Source organism: Nomascus leucogenys, chromosome 11 (assembly GCF_006542625.1).
Source record: "Nomascus leucogenys isolate Asia chromosome 11, Asia_NLE_v1, whole genome shotgun sequence".
Classification (NCBI taxonomy): domain Eukaryota; kingdom Metazoa; phylum Chordata; class Mammalia; order Primates; family Hylobatidae; genus Nomascus; species Nomascus leucogenys.
The window spans coordinates 52,130,475-52,143,970 of record NC_044391.1 but is presented as its reverse complement, the minus strand read 5'-3'; the positions used below and the strand labels follow the sequence as shown (position 1 = coordinate 52,143,970).

At 38.8% G+C, this 13,496-nt stretch overlaps 1 pseudogene; it reads right to left on the bottom strand.

Moving 5' to 3' along the window:
• Positions 1-1,169: 1,169 nt before the first annotated feature.
• Positions 1,170-2,376, bottom strand: LOC100588091 (annotated as a pseudogene).
• Positions 2,377-13,496: the final 11,120 nt, after the last annotated feature.

The window sequence follows — 13,496 nt, the reverse complement described above, 5'->3', positions numbered from 1 at the left end:
TAAACTTTTACCCTTATTACAGTTACCATATCTTTGTAACAACATTAAGGGAGTGTTGATTTTACTATATTAAATAGATAGCTTTCTATTTCAAATAGATTTGGCTGAATTATTTTGATTAGCTCAATTAAAAATAAAAGATTCTAATAAGGGATTTTATTACTTACTAAAGGCATTGTGATCTATTATTAAATGTAATTGACATGAAATATGAATTTTGTGAAACAATTCTCTGTAAGGATTTTACATTTTTACTTTGAGACACATGAACAAACTGGCCATATCATACTGAAAAATCCATTTAAAATAATAGACAGTAATTTGAAAAATGAAATTTTATCAGTATAACACATTTAAACAAATATTTTAAAATTTAACATTTGTAAAAAGCCTACATTTGAGTAAGCTATAGTAATTATTCACAAGTAGGGACATTAAAATTCATTCCATAATCATCATTACTTGAGACAGAGAAAGACTGTTGCAAATTAGAACATCTTTTTTTTTTTTTTTTGAAATGGAGTCTTGCTCTGTCGCCCAGGCTGGAGTGCAGTGGCGCGATCTTGGCTCACTGCAACCTCCACCTCCCAGGTTCACGCCATTCTGCCTCAGCCTCCCGAGTAGCCCACCACCACGCCCGACTAACTTTTTGTATTTTTTAGTAGATACAGGGTTTCACCGTGTTAGCCAAGATGGTCTTGATCTCCTGACCTCGTGATGCACCTGCCTCGGCTTCCCAAAGTGCTGAGAATACATATGTGAGCCACCACACCCGGTGCAAATTAGAACATCTAAATTCAAAATTTAGGACATGCAGATATGATTATAATATCTTTCTCTTTGACAGCTTGAGTTTACATATTTAGATAAACACAACATAGTATTATTAAAAAAAATTTCCCGGCCAGAGGAAGGATTGCATTTCAAGAGTCCAATATGATGCAAAGATTAATACATTTTTCTGGTCCTGAGATGCTGCTACTCCCTGATTGGAACTTTCTCTGTCATGCTAATATTTTCTACAGTTGCTTTTTGAGGAAAAAAATGCTAAATATTATCAATTTTTAGACTGTCCCACACTTAAACCTATATCAAGACATTCAGGAACACACCATGAGTAAAGATTAGAAAAATTGCGGAAAAAATTTGAAGAATAAGATGATGGTAACTTATAATTTGATAATGGCTCTAAGCTTGGCTGAGCGCCCTCTGGGGTTATCTTGTACATCCTGATCTTATGGACTAAGTACCTTCTTGTATATCAATTCCCACATTAAAGGAACTCTTCTCATACAGGCTTCTTCTGTGTTTTTGTGATCTGAACCCAATTGCAATGTTTTCATCACTTGCTGTCTAACACTTAGGTTAAACCTTTCTGTCAAGCTATTTCAAGCAAGTTCTTTTGACGATGCGATCCTGTAGTGAATGGAAGGAGAGGGTACAAGGCGACTACCAGGTCTCCGAAACTTCTGAGCTGTCTTCAGTCCTGGGTAGAGTTCATTGAGCTCATTGTTCACAAATATGCGAAGAGCTTGGAAAGTCTTGGTGGCAATATGGGTAGATTGCTGTAGCAAGTCTTTTCGTGCATAAATAGCAGAGAGAGGAAATGCACCTGTGACGATGTTGGCAAGCTGCTGAGGCAGATGCTGCGTGCCTGAACAATTGCTGAAGCGATTTTCTTGGCATGCTTCTCCTCCCCGTATGTTCTCAGGATAGATGCAAGTGCCTGTTGATCTAAAGCATTCACAACATCAGCAGCAGTGGGCGTGTCAGGGTACCTGCTACCATCCATCCTCATGTCCAAGGGGCCGTCTTTCTGAAGGGAAAAATACTTTTCAGGAGTATCGAGTTGCATAGAGGAACACCCAAGATCCATAAGAACTCCATCAAAAGTCCCTGGCTGCACTCCAGCTTTCATTAACAACCTTCTGCCTGGCTGAACTGGCCCAGCATAGCTCGGATTTGTTTAGGATACAACTCTGAAAGATGTTCAGCTAATACGTAAGCTGTCGGGTCTCTGTCCAAGGCATACAGAACAATATCTGACTCCTTCTGTAGAATGGCTTTTGTGTGCCCTCCCGAACCGAATGTCATATCTAGAAAAATCTGTCCTTTTTGTGGTGACAAACAAGGAACAACTTCATCCACCGTTACCGGAATGTGTAATTTAGCCATCGTTTCAAAATCTCTATCTTGAGATCTATGTAACTCCTGGGCTTGAGTTTGGTCTGTTTGCTTCTGGGCTTCATATTCTTCATATTTTTCTGCTGTCGTATGTATTCTTTTTGGCCAGATACCTAAATTAGGTATGCCAGATTTCAACCAACATGAAAGACATTCTTTATACATTCTACAAAAATAAGGATACTGAAGCATTCTGTAGGTCAGCAAATCTGAGGCACGAAGACTTCTCAGCTGGCCTCTAACTTGGGCTGGAGACTACCACTACAGTGCCAGAGAACCTGAATTTGCTGCCTAGGTCTTACCCCTGGGGGAAACTCTGTCTTCTCTTTCTTAACTGTTTTTGCCACTTACACTCTTTTTGCATTCAGAGCCACTCTCTGCCAACCCACATAATCATGGCGTTTGTAGATAGATGCCTTCTGTCCTAGGAACATAGAGCAATAGATTAGGAAAAACATTTCCTTGGGGCTTAATTTGTTTGAGTCACAGAATAGATGTTTAGGCTCACAGGTTGTGCTGTGACGGTGCTGAGTGCCAGACCCTGAGATACAGAGGTGCTCATGCATTCTTTAATACATACACATTTTTGTTTGTGCCCCTGGCATGTGTGGCCATATTTTTGTGTTTGTGATCTGTGAAGCTCTTTGAAGAGTGGGAGACAGAGTAAGGGTCTGCATCTCCTGCTTATGTCTGAGGGTGTGCAGTGGGTTGAATAGTGTCCCCCAAAATTTATGTTCACTCAGTTCATAAATTTGTGTTCGTAAGTTTATGTTCATAAACATGAAATTTATGTTCATAAACTCATAAAGTTTATGACTTTATTTGGAAGTAAGGTATTTACAGATGTAATTAGTTAAGGATTTCCAGATGAAATAATCCTGAATTTATGGTGGGCCTTAAATCCAGTGGCTCACGGTGTCCTTAGGGGAGAGAGCACAGACACATATGCACAGGGACGAAGGCCACAGGAAGAAGGAGGCAAAGACTGGAGGTAGACTGCCAAAGGCAAGGAAAGACTGGACCATTAGAAGCTGGGAGAGGCAAGGAATCATCTCCCCTAAGCCTTCAGAGGGGAGCATGGCCATGCTAGCAACTTGATTTTGGACTTTTAGGCTCCAGAGCTGTGAGAGAATAAATGTCTGCTGTTTCAAGGCTCCTTTTCGTGGTACTGTGCTGCAGCATCCCTAAGAAACTAATCCAGCGGGGTCCTGGTCACAGCAGATTTCCTCTGACATTGACTCTTGTCTTTAGTAACCAGGGAGAATAATCCAAGAAATATTTTTCTCTCCATGTACTCTAACAATTCTTATATCAACATGATGGAACCCCATTATAAGTGCATTTGATTTAATCAAATTCAATTTCTCAAAAAAAGGGAAAAAAAAAGAAGAGAAAACTGATGATTTCAAGTGTTAGCAAATAATGTATTTACCATTTCAATGAGCATATATCCCATTCAGAATGAACTCTGGGTTTGAAACACAAATCTGTGCTCCTTTATCAGTCGCGTTTCCTCATCCTCTCACAGTGTAAGCATCTCTCTTTCTTTCTCTGTCTCTCTCTCTCTCTCTTTTATCACCTTTATATCTAATAAAACCTTGTTCCCAAATTCAAACACATTAATATACCTGTGCTTAACCAAAGAGAAAGTAATCTGTTCCAATCCTAAAGGAAATGACTCAGCTGCACTGAAATTAGTCACTGCTGTGTAACCTAGGAACAAGATGTCATTACTATGTATGCAGTCCGGGAGCTGAATATCAAGCTCTAGACCTACCTGTGAACATTCACTCATTTCCAAACTGACTAAAATGGTATCTGCCTCTGATGTTGCTCAATTCGTTAACAGTTATTGCCATATTGTCACAGAATTGTGATAATAAATAAAATATGTAGTTGTGATTCTCAAAAGTTTCTTTAAACTATTCTTAGGCCATAATGTTTATGGGGAAAAATTATGAGAAAAAATACACTCATAAATGTTTGAAAAATCTTGCATCATATAAAACTTTACAAATTTGTTTTGTACTACTTAGGCTATGTTTTAACTTCCTTATTTTTTCCAGGGTGGAGAAGGAATGTTCTCTGAAGAAATCTGTATGATAGACTACTGAAGGTAACTGGCCTGAACTACAGCTCTTGAGCCATCTGGTTTCACCTTCAGGGAGGTAAGTGCACTGAGAAGTACTAGGTAAGTGTGGGCACGGACATTGGAACCTCAAGATGCAAAAGAAGAGATCCTTTCTTCACATTTATAGGCAGACACAACAGTATCTTCAACAGGTTCTTTGAAAAAATATTTCATTGAAAATAGCATGTTATCTGCTGGGCGTGGTGGCTCACACCTGTAATCCCAGCACTTTGGGAGGCCGAGGTGGATGGATCACCTGAGGTCAGGAGTTTGAGATCAGCCTGGCCAACATGGTGAAACCTTGTCTTTACTAACACAAAAATTAGCCAGGCGTGGTGGCACACACCTGTAATCCCAACTACCTGGGAGGTGAGGCAGGAGAATCACTTGAACCCGGGAGGCAGAGGTGGCAGTGAGCCGAGATTGCACCATTGCACTCCAGCCTGGGTAACAAGAGTGAAACTCCATCTCAAAAAAACAAAAACAAAAACAAAAAAAATGTGTGTTATCTTCTTAATCTTTGAGATATAAATAATATTGAAATTTAATATCCCAAGATTTGAAATTCAAGCATCCTAAGCTTAAATATTCATAGCTTACTGGATGCTTGATATTGGGGAATCTATTTAACATGGTAAGGTTATCAGTTTCATTGTTTATAAAATGGGCAAAATAGCAGTTGCGTATAGAATTCTTACAAGGATTAAGATAGCTCCTACAAAGTTTCTGGTGCAGTGCCTGATGTATAATAGGCATTGATCAAATGAAACCTACTATTCTTTATCCTACTGCACAGAAATTTGTATGTTATTTTAATTAAAAATGTGAAAAACAATTTTTAAAATGAGCACTGTTCATCCATAACAGATATATTTTGAAATGATTCGCTGCCAGAAATGATTTTGATTGGGGCTGGTGATTGCTGCTACTGTTTTCAAACAATTGTGTTATATTTACAAAATTTGGGGGCCACAGGAAAATCTCCACCAGTATTATTCACATCCTGTCACTTCCTTTCTTCTCTTTTGAATGCCTAACATGTAAGTGTATAGAAAGCATCGCCCAAGAGGAGAGGCCCCAAAGCTGCTATGCTTCTCCAGACTCTTCCTTTAAAGCTGTAGATGTGAATTCATCCACAATGGAAAGTTTAATGTGCGCCATCTTAGAGTGGCGAAGTGCAGTGTATTTGCAGTAAGGCTGATTAATATTGTAGGCTCTAATCTATTATTGTTTATTTCTTGGTTGATCATCATAACCACCTGCTGATTGTCCCTCTTATGTTGGCCAGGACAGGGTAATTTTACAGGCTGTATTCAGGGTGCAGGCAGTCTCGTGGATGCTCTTCCTCCTGCAAGAAAAATCACTGGAGACAATCACAGTGTTTAGAAGGCTTACAACAAATTATTTTCCACTTGGTAGTCCTAATATTTCGGTTTCAGAAAACCAATTAAGACAGTTTACTGGTAAAGAAAGGGAATTAGGTTGGATTAGGATACAAATTCACTGCAATTTTCTCTCTTCTGCTGATGGTAAGAAAGACAAAAAAAGACAAAACAGACTTAACCTGTGAGTACTGATGTACCCACAACCTGCTCACATATTATATAGAGTTTCTGCCTGTCTGAGGCCTTAATTCTAATACAAATCTGATGAATATTATCAGATGTTTAATATTATATTGTCTTAACTTAGAACCCAAGTTAAAATCTGTTAATATTTTTAGGATTTTTCTCTTTTTACTAAAGCGAGCCCTATTGGTCTTAAAATGTTTCTGAGCCGTACATCTTTCAAATGACTTTAAATGACCCCTTACCTCAATATCTTGTTTCTACAGATAAGAATATATTTCACAAAAAGTAGGAATTACAAAGAATATTTTAAAACCCAATCATTTTATCTTTATCATTTTCAAAATCAAGTGACTCAAAAATATGCATAATTTTTCACCACATAATTTGAAGGTTGTGACACTGACTGGCCCCATTTTGTACATGGTGGACCTGAAATTCCAGCAGGTTCATTCCTGTCTTCTGCTGTGTCTGAAAACACACATGCCGATATAATCACAGAGGGAGAACCATGAGCAGAGAACAGGGCGAAGAGGACACAGCCTTATTACATGTCAGATTACTGCTATCTCCACTAGCCTAGGTGCTCTTTCCTTCTTACAAGATAAACATCTTTGTTTCTTCAATAATATGACTTGGCATCTATACAGCATATAAAATATTGTTATAAAATATTGGAAATTTTCGATTCAGACCCCTTAAATGATTTACTCATTTAGTGCACCCAGAACAAAGAAATACACTGTATGGCAACAGGTGCTTAAAAGAGCCTTGAGGGAAATACATTCATGAGAATGTCATTATATGTTATATGCACATTACTTATTTATTTTCTCATACTTGTCCTGAGGTAAAGTAAGCACCTGCAACCCATAGGTAAGGCTTTTATTTACAGGGTACTTTTACACTCCGGGTAGATTTTGCCAAAGCATCAAAGCATTGTAGCTGTTACCTTCTTTATATACTTTATGTATATAAACAGACTCTTTAGCTAATACAAAAATAAAGAAATAGAGCTACAGAAACCCATTTTATTTATTGCCTCTCCCACATCTAAACGTCCATTTTAAAATAATATCACTATGTCCTGGAGTGTCTCTGTTCCGCTTTGTGTTTTGCTAGTACCAGGTTGGACCTCCACTTACTACATACTTTCTCAGTGCATCATAACTACAGAAGGACCCATGCTCTACAACTTTACGCAGGTTTTCCTTGTGATAAAAACATGATGGGCTAACAACCCTTAAAATTTCTCATTTTCTTTACCAAATATAATGGTTTTGTGATTTTACATCAGCATCTGCAGCACAAGGAAGGTAAGAGCATTCTGAATGTGTTATAAAATAATTATGTCTGGTAAATAAAGATCCATATAATTCTTTCCTTACTCATATTAAGATTTCTCCCCCTGCACTTGAATCCTTAGAAAAAGATGCTTTAGTATAAGCATGGTCTTTGGCTTTACTTCTAAGAGCTGACATGAACCATAAAGATTTTTTTTCAAGAAGCAAATGCGATAAAGGGAACAATGGAGCCAAATATTGCTGAGTGCTGGGGATATGGGCCACAGCTGTGAAGTGGATGAATAGATTTCCCTGTGCATTTCCACTTTATTCTTCTAAGTATGTACATCTACTTATTCTATTTTATTACTAGTTAGGAAATACCAGTAAGCATGTGTTTGGCGGAGGTGAGTACATGTCCTTCCCAGTGTAGTTTGGCTCTAAACGATATTCTTATTAGATCCCCGGTGCACTGGGCCAATGGAATAGGCTGCTGAAAAGATACAGAGGAAGGGGTCAGTAGTCTTCAAAAGCAGTCAGGAATTGTATCAATCAGGAATTTTTTTTTTTTCAGTTGCTGATGTCAAAGCCCAATTCCAGTTAGCATGAGCAAACAAAGGTGGTTTATTGGTTCTTGTAATGCGACTGCAAGTCGCATAGGCACAGAGCTGTCCTTAGGGATGATGGAGGCCTTGGAGGTCATCACCTTCGAGACTTTATGTGTGGGTTGGCTTTATTTTTTTACTGATGCAGATGGGTTTTCTCTGTGTGTGGTAGAACTCCAGACTCACATTCCTCCAGTTTCATAGTTTGAAAAGAAAGTAGTTCTTTCTCTTCCAGTTCTAGTTAGCAAATCCTCTGATGCTTTAAGCCAGTTACTCACACCTCCTAACTTCTGGGTTCTACCTGAAAGAGAATAACTGGTAACAACTGTTAGAACAACTGGGATCAGTGCATAAAGTCAACCACTGCAAAACAATGGACTGACTGTAGAATAGGTTTACTCCTTCCTCAAATTTAGTCTCAGAAGCACCTATGCTTCTACAGAATTAACTGTCTACCTGTCTACCCAGCTTCACAGAGGATTGAGGGCCTGCTTCATGCACTTTTTGGCTAACAGAAATGAGAGAAAGAGAGAGACATTTTGGTCAGGCTTATCTCTCGAAATTAGATCTTATGGACCCTAACTTTGCATGGCAGCTAAGAAGAAAAAGAGACCATTGTGTTTCTTAGATATCTGGAAGACACAGGATCTGGTGCAAGAGTCTTGTTACTTATTTTTAAGAGTGGTAATCTGACTCCATGGCCCAATGAGCGTGAAGCTCTGACCAGGTAGAGTGGTCATTTCTCCTGTAGTATGGAGGCATGGTAGCTGTGCTCCCTCCAACACTGCCTTCCCAGTCAGAGCAGTTGTTCTTCCTCCTTTAGACAGCTGAGGAGGAAGAGAAACATTTCTCCTTCCCCTTCAGCAAAAAAAAAAAAAAAAAAAAAAAAGGCCCTGCTTCATGCTGGTCAGGTCACATGTTTATCCCTCAACCACTCACTAAGACCAGGGGACTCAGACACCGTGATCGACCCCAACTGAGACAAATGTCCACACTAGTGGATGGATGTGTGCTGTAGGAATTTTACCAGAAATAGAGTGGAGGGATATTATAGTTCAGACATGACCATCAACAATTGTCCTAAGCCAAAGAGCCTCTGTGATAAAGATAAGAGGGCAGGGTAGACTGTTGATTTGGAAATTTTGACAGAGAAGTCAGTACATGGTAGATGGATATCAGATACTCAGTGAGTGACAGACCATATACACATGGTCAAAGAAAACTCTCAAGAACTAGTTCCATGACTTCTTTTTTTTTCTTTTTTTTTTTTTTTTTTTTTTTTGAGATGGAGTCTTGCTCTGTCATCGCCCAGGCTGGACTATGATGGTGTGATCTCGGCTCGCTGTGACCTCCGCCTCCCGGGTTCAAGCGATTCTTCTGCCTCAGCCTCCTGAGTAGCTGGGACTGCAGGTGCATGGCACCACACCTGGCTATTTTTGTATTTTTAGTAGAGATGGGGTTTCACCATATTGGCCAGGCTGGTCTCCAACTCCTGACCTCATGATCCACCTGCCTCGGCCTCCCAAAGTGCTGGGATTACATGCGTGAGGCACCACGGCCGGCCAGGTTCCATAACTTCTAAGCTCGTCAAATGCTTTAAGAATACAGAAGTCTAGAGGAAGTCAAGAAAAGAGAATTTCCAGGAAATCCCCAAGAAAATGTTATTGGGGAGAACTGTTGCCTTGAGAATCTATACCTCCCACTCAAGGTGGGATAGATAAGAACTTTAGTATGTGACAGCTGAAGTTGTGGGGGTATTTATTTGTGCTGCTGGCTGCCTGGTGAGCTCTCCTACCATCCAGACAGATTCAGAGAGAAAGTTGATGCTATTTGGTGAATTAGTGGTAGTCCTCTAAGAGGGCTGGCCAAAAGTACGTGAAATTCAGGTCATAGGTATAGAGTCCATGATAGGAATTTTGGCCTAGAGTTGTTTCTGCCAGAGGATGAAAGAACAGAAAAGTGAGAGTTTATGGAGGATGGGCATTGAGAAATCAGAACTGTAGAGAGGATCAAGATGTCTAGCTGAAGAAAACATCCTGTACCATGGGAGCTGAAGCCAGACTGGTGGTAGTCTGCAATGCCATTTTCCCGTATTCAGTGCCCTACCTTTCAGGAGAATTATACATATCTGCCTTGGTAAACTCAGCATGGCTAATGAAAGGTGAGCAGAGGTGGTGTTCGGCTTTCATGTGAGAGCCAGCACATGCATGCTATTCTCTTTTCTCTGCCACTGTGATCTTAGAATCATGTCTTGTGAGGTGGAATCCTGATTAGCCTAAGTCTCCGAATGACTACAGTAAGTACAGCCTGCTTGCCACCCTGGAGGCACATGTTGAGTCAACAGAAAATAAACTTTGTTGTTTTGAGCCATTGATTCTTAGGGGTTATTGTTACCACAGCATAATTACCCTATCCTAATCAACACAAGGGACATTGTGTGAGAACCTCCAAAGGCTAGAAGCACTCCTCAGGCCCAACTTTACACATCTGCCAGTCCCAGAGAGTGGGGCCACGTACTAGCCAAGTAAGAATTCTCCTCTCTTGCTCCTTTATTACTCTAGCTCTGTCTCCATTCTAGAAAACCTTGGCTGGAAGGAGGGAGATGACGGACATTTACTGGTACTCATAATTCTGATTATTATCTGGAACTGGATAACCTAAAACTACTGCCTCGAGATTGTGTTGGCAATGTAATGTGATCATAGGGATGTTTATTGCCTGAAGGTGACCAGAAAAGACAGGAGCCTGCCAGACCCAGTAGCGAGGCAAACACTTTTCCCTATTTCTCCAACTATTAAAAAACAAAACAAAACTAAGCAAATTAAATCAAAATAGAACAATCCCAAACTTCCCTCCATGAAGTAGAATTATAAAAAAGTGGGAAACGATTTTAAAAATTAGAATCTTAAGTTTATCTTTTGCACTGTACTTAACAAACCAGCTACATGAATAAAGATAGCAGATTTTAAACTAAAATTTTAAGTTAACTTCAGAACTAAAGTTTATTTTTAAATGCAAATGAATGGATGACACTTAAATCTTACATTTATACATAAGAACAAAATCAGATATGAAATTTTAAACATTAGGGCAGTGGTTTGTTTCTTTGTTTCTGTTACTGGATGTGTTGTGTGATAGGAGGAGGCTGAAATACAAAGATTTGTGGTGGGAAGCACTGACCCGGCTTTAAGCACAATCCTGAGAGTCTACATCCTTCTGCAATCTTGTCTTCTACTAAAAGGCCTCATGATCTTGGGCAATTCCCCTGACTTTCTATATTCTACTTTCCTCATCTATTAGCTGAGGGTGACTAACTCTGACTCTTCAGGTTTATGTGAGGAGTGTCTAATTAAAAGTCTTGAAAATGTAAAGTGCTCTCTCTATATTAAAGGCAGTAGCTTTACATCTTCTCTGTGAGAATTAGAGGATTATTAAAATGGATAATTTTATATTTTCATTTCTCTAAAATGGAAATAATCATACTCTAAATACGGAATGTCATTTAATTTATTATTCCAGAAATTTAAAAAATATACCTTAAGTGCTGAAAATTTAGTTTATGCTCACATTGATGATTTTTCAGATAGTTAATTCAAAATAAAAACATGCTATGCATGTTTTTAATAATAGTATACATTTCAAAGAGCTTGCATATTTATTACTTTAATTGAACCACATAATTATAGGTTAGGAAGAAACTTTAGCCAACATCTAGTTTAGTGCCATTTTCCTCCTTTCTCCAAGTGTGTGATCAGAGGTCACAAGATGCTCAATAACTGTTTTAGCTCTTATACAGCTAATTCATCTGATACTTTAGTAAATCATCTGAGATAGACAGGACATTTTTCTATTTTCATTTTCTAAATAATTAATTTGGTTCAAAATATTTTGAAGGTTTTAGACAAAAGTGTCAATTTTGGATTAAGAAGCAGAGATGGGGAGGTGAATTGGCTTGTATGAAGGATTATGAGCAGACTTGGCAGAGGAAGCCCAGGTTTTTTGATTCTTAATTCTGGTGTTCTTTCCATTCCAGTTAGGTGCAATTAATTCTGCCTGTCATATTAGGCTCTTAAATTGAGGTCTAAGCTGTGTACCCTGCAGTTTAGGTTCATATCACATATCTTGGGGCTGGTAGAGTTTGACAGGAAAAATAAATGACTGGCTTTGTCTAGGTTGGCACAAGAAGAGCACGATCCTTCAGCTGTTGGGAAACAACTTTCAGTCTAATCAGAGAGAGATTTGAGAAGCAGTTGCTTGAGTATTGAACATGAAGCTGAAGGACAATTGGGCACCTCAAGGTAGGGCTTAAAGTTTCTGGCTCTGTTCTCTTTAAACCTGTGTTGGAGACCTTTAGAAAAAAGAAGGAGCTATGAGAAACCAACTATAGCAGCAACAATAAAGCTAGATCACAGTTTCTTGATGAAGATGAGAGGATGGTTGTGTGGAGCCTCAATCTGGTGTGTAAAATATGCTTCTTTCTGTTCTCTCAGGTGCAGAGAGTGTTGGAATGGAGGGTTAATTGACCATGGTGGAAAAGAGAGAAAAATTTTGAGGTTTGTGGATGACTCAGATGTGATAGTGACTTGCACATATTCCTCATGGTGTTGTATACAAATGGATCAGTAGGAATCAGATACTACACATCACAGATAAAATCCGTAGCAACCAGGAAGCAATGCGGTCACGTGGGAAAATAGGGGATAGAATTGTATGGACATTATTTAGACCATCTGGCCTTCTTACTCCCATGTTGACACAAAGAAAGAGGACACAAAGCCGAGGGACAATTGGGTGCCTCAAGGTACCTGTCTTGCAGGACTGTAGTCCTAATGATTCAGTTGCTGGAAGGGAACCACGGAATCACAGATTCTGTGTTTGCACGGCCATTCAGTACTGGAAGACTTTTGCACGTCTAGGGATGCTGATGTGGGTGGTGTATTGATTCTGATAATGTTGATGAAATGATGACCATTCTCATTCATTAGCAGAAATTTTACCTAACCTAAAAGTGTTTTAAAAAACCTAACCATTGTCTTATCTTTCATAGAATATTGTGAGATTGACTATAAAGATGAACATTAGGGAAATGAAGATGGATTAATGTTCTTGGCAGTCTCCACCAACCCCTGCCTTTCGTAGGCATTCTTACTTCTTGTCGATCTATCAGTTACTTTCTGGCTCTTAAGTCTTATTTTCCTCCGTGAGGCCTGTTAAGAGGGATGGTATATACTTGTAGGTAGAAGACTAGGGTGAGGAATGGAAGTTGGAGACTTCCATTCCATTAACATAGAAAGTAATCTAGGGATATAATAATGGACTGTTTAGGGGTATAGTACAATGGCCCAACCCTGAATAAAGAATATGCTATAGGTTTGCTAATTTTACTTGTTTGGGGTATTTCCAAATTATCGAATTTTTGTTTGTTCTTTTTCTATAAGTGAAAGTAGACATCAAAATGTTTCTGATGTTTGCAGGTGTGTTTCCTTACTACTGTGCTCCCTAACTCTGGCGACCTGTTTGACCCAGCCATCATCCAAAAGCATGTTTAAGGCCATAATTAGGGTAATTAATGTTAAGAATAAACATTCTTTCATTAAGAAACATTATTTAACTCATTTTCCTTATGTCACTTAATAATATTAATTTATTAGTTTTTAATTATTTCAAATAAAATCTAATTGTATTTTAATGTCATATAGGTAGATTTTTCAAATATGTATGTTCA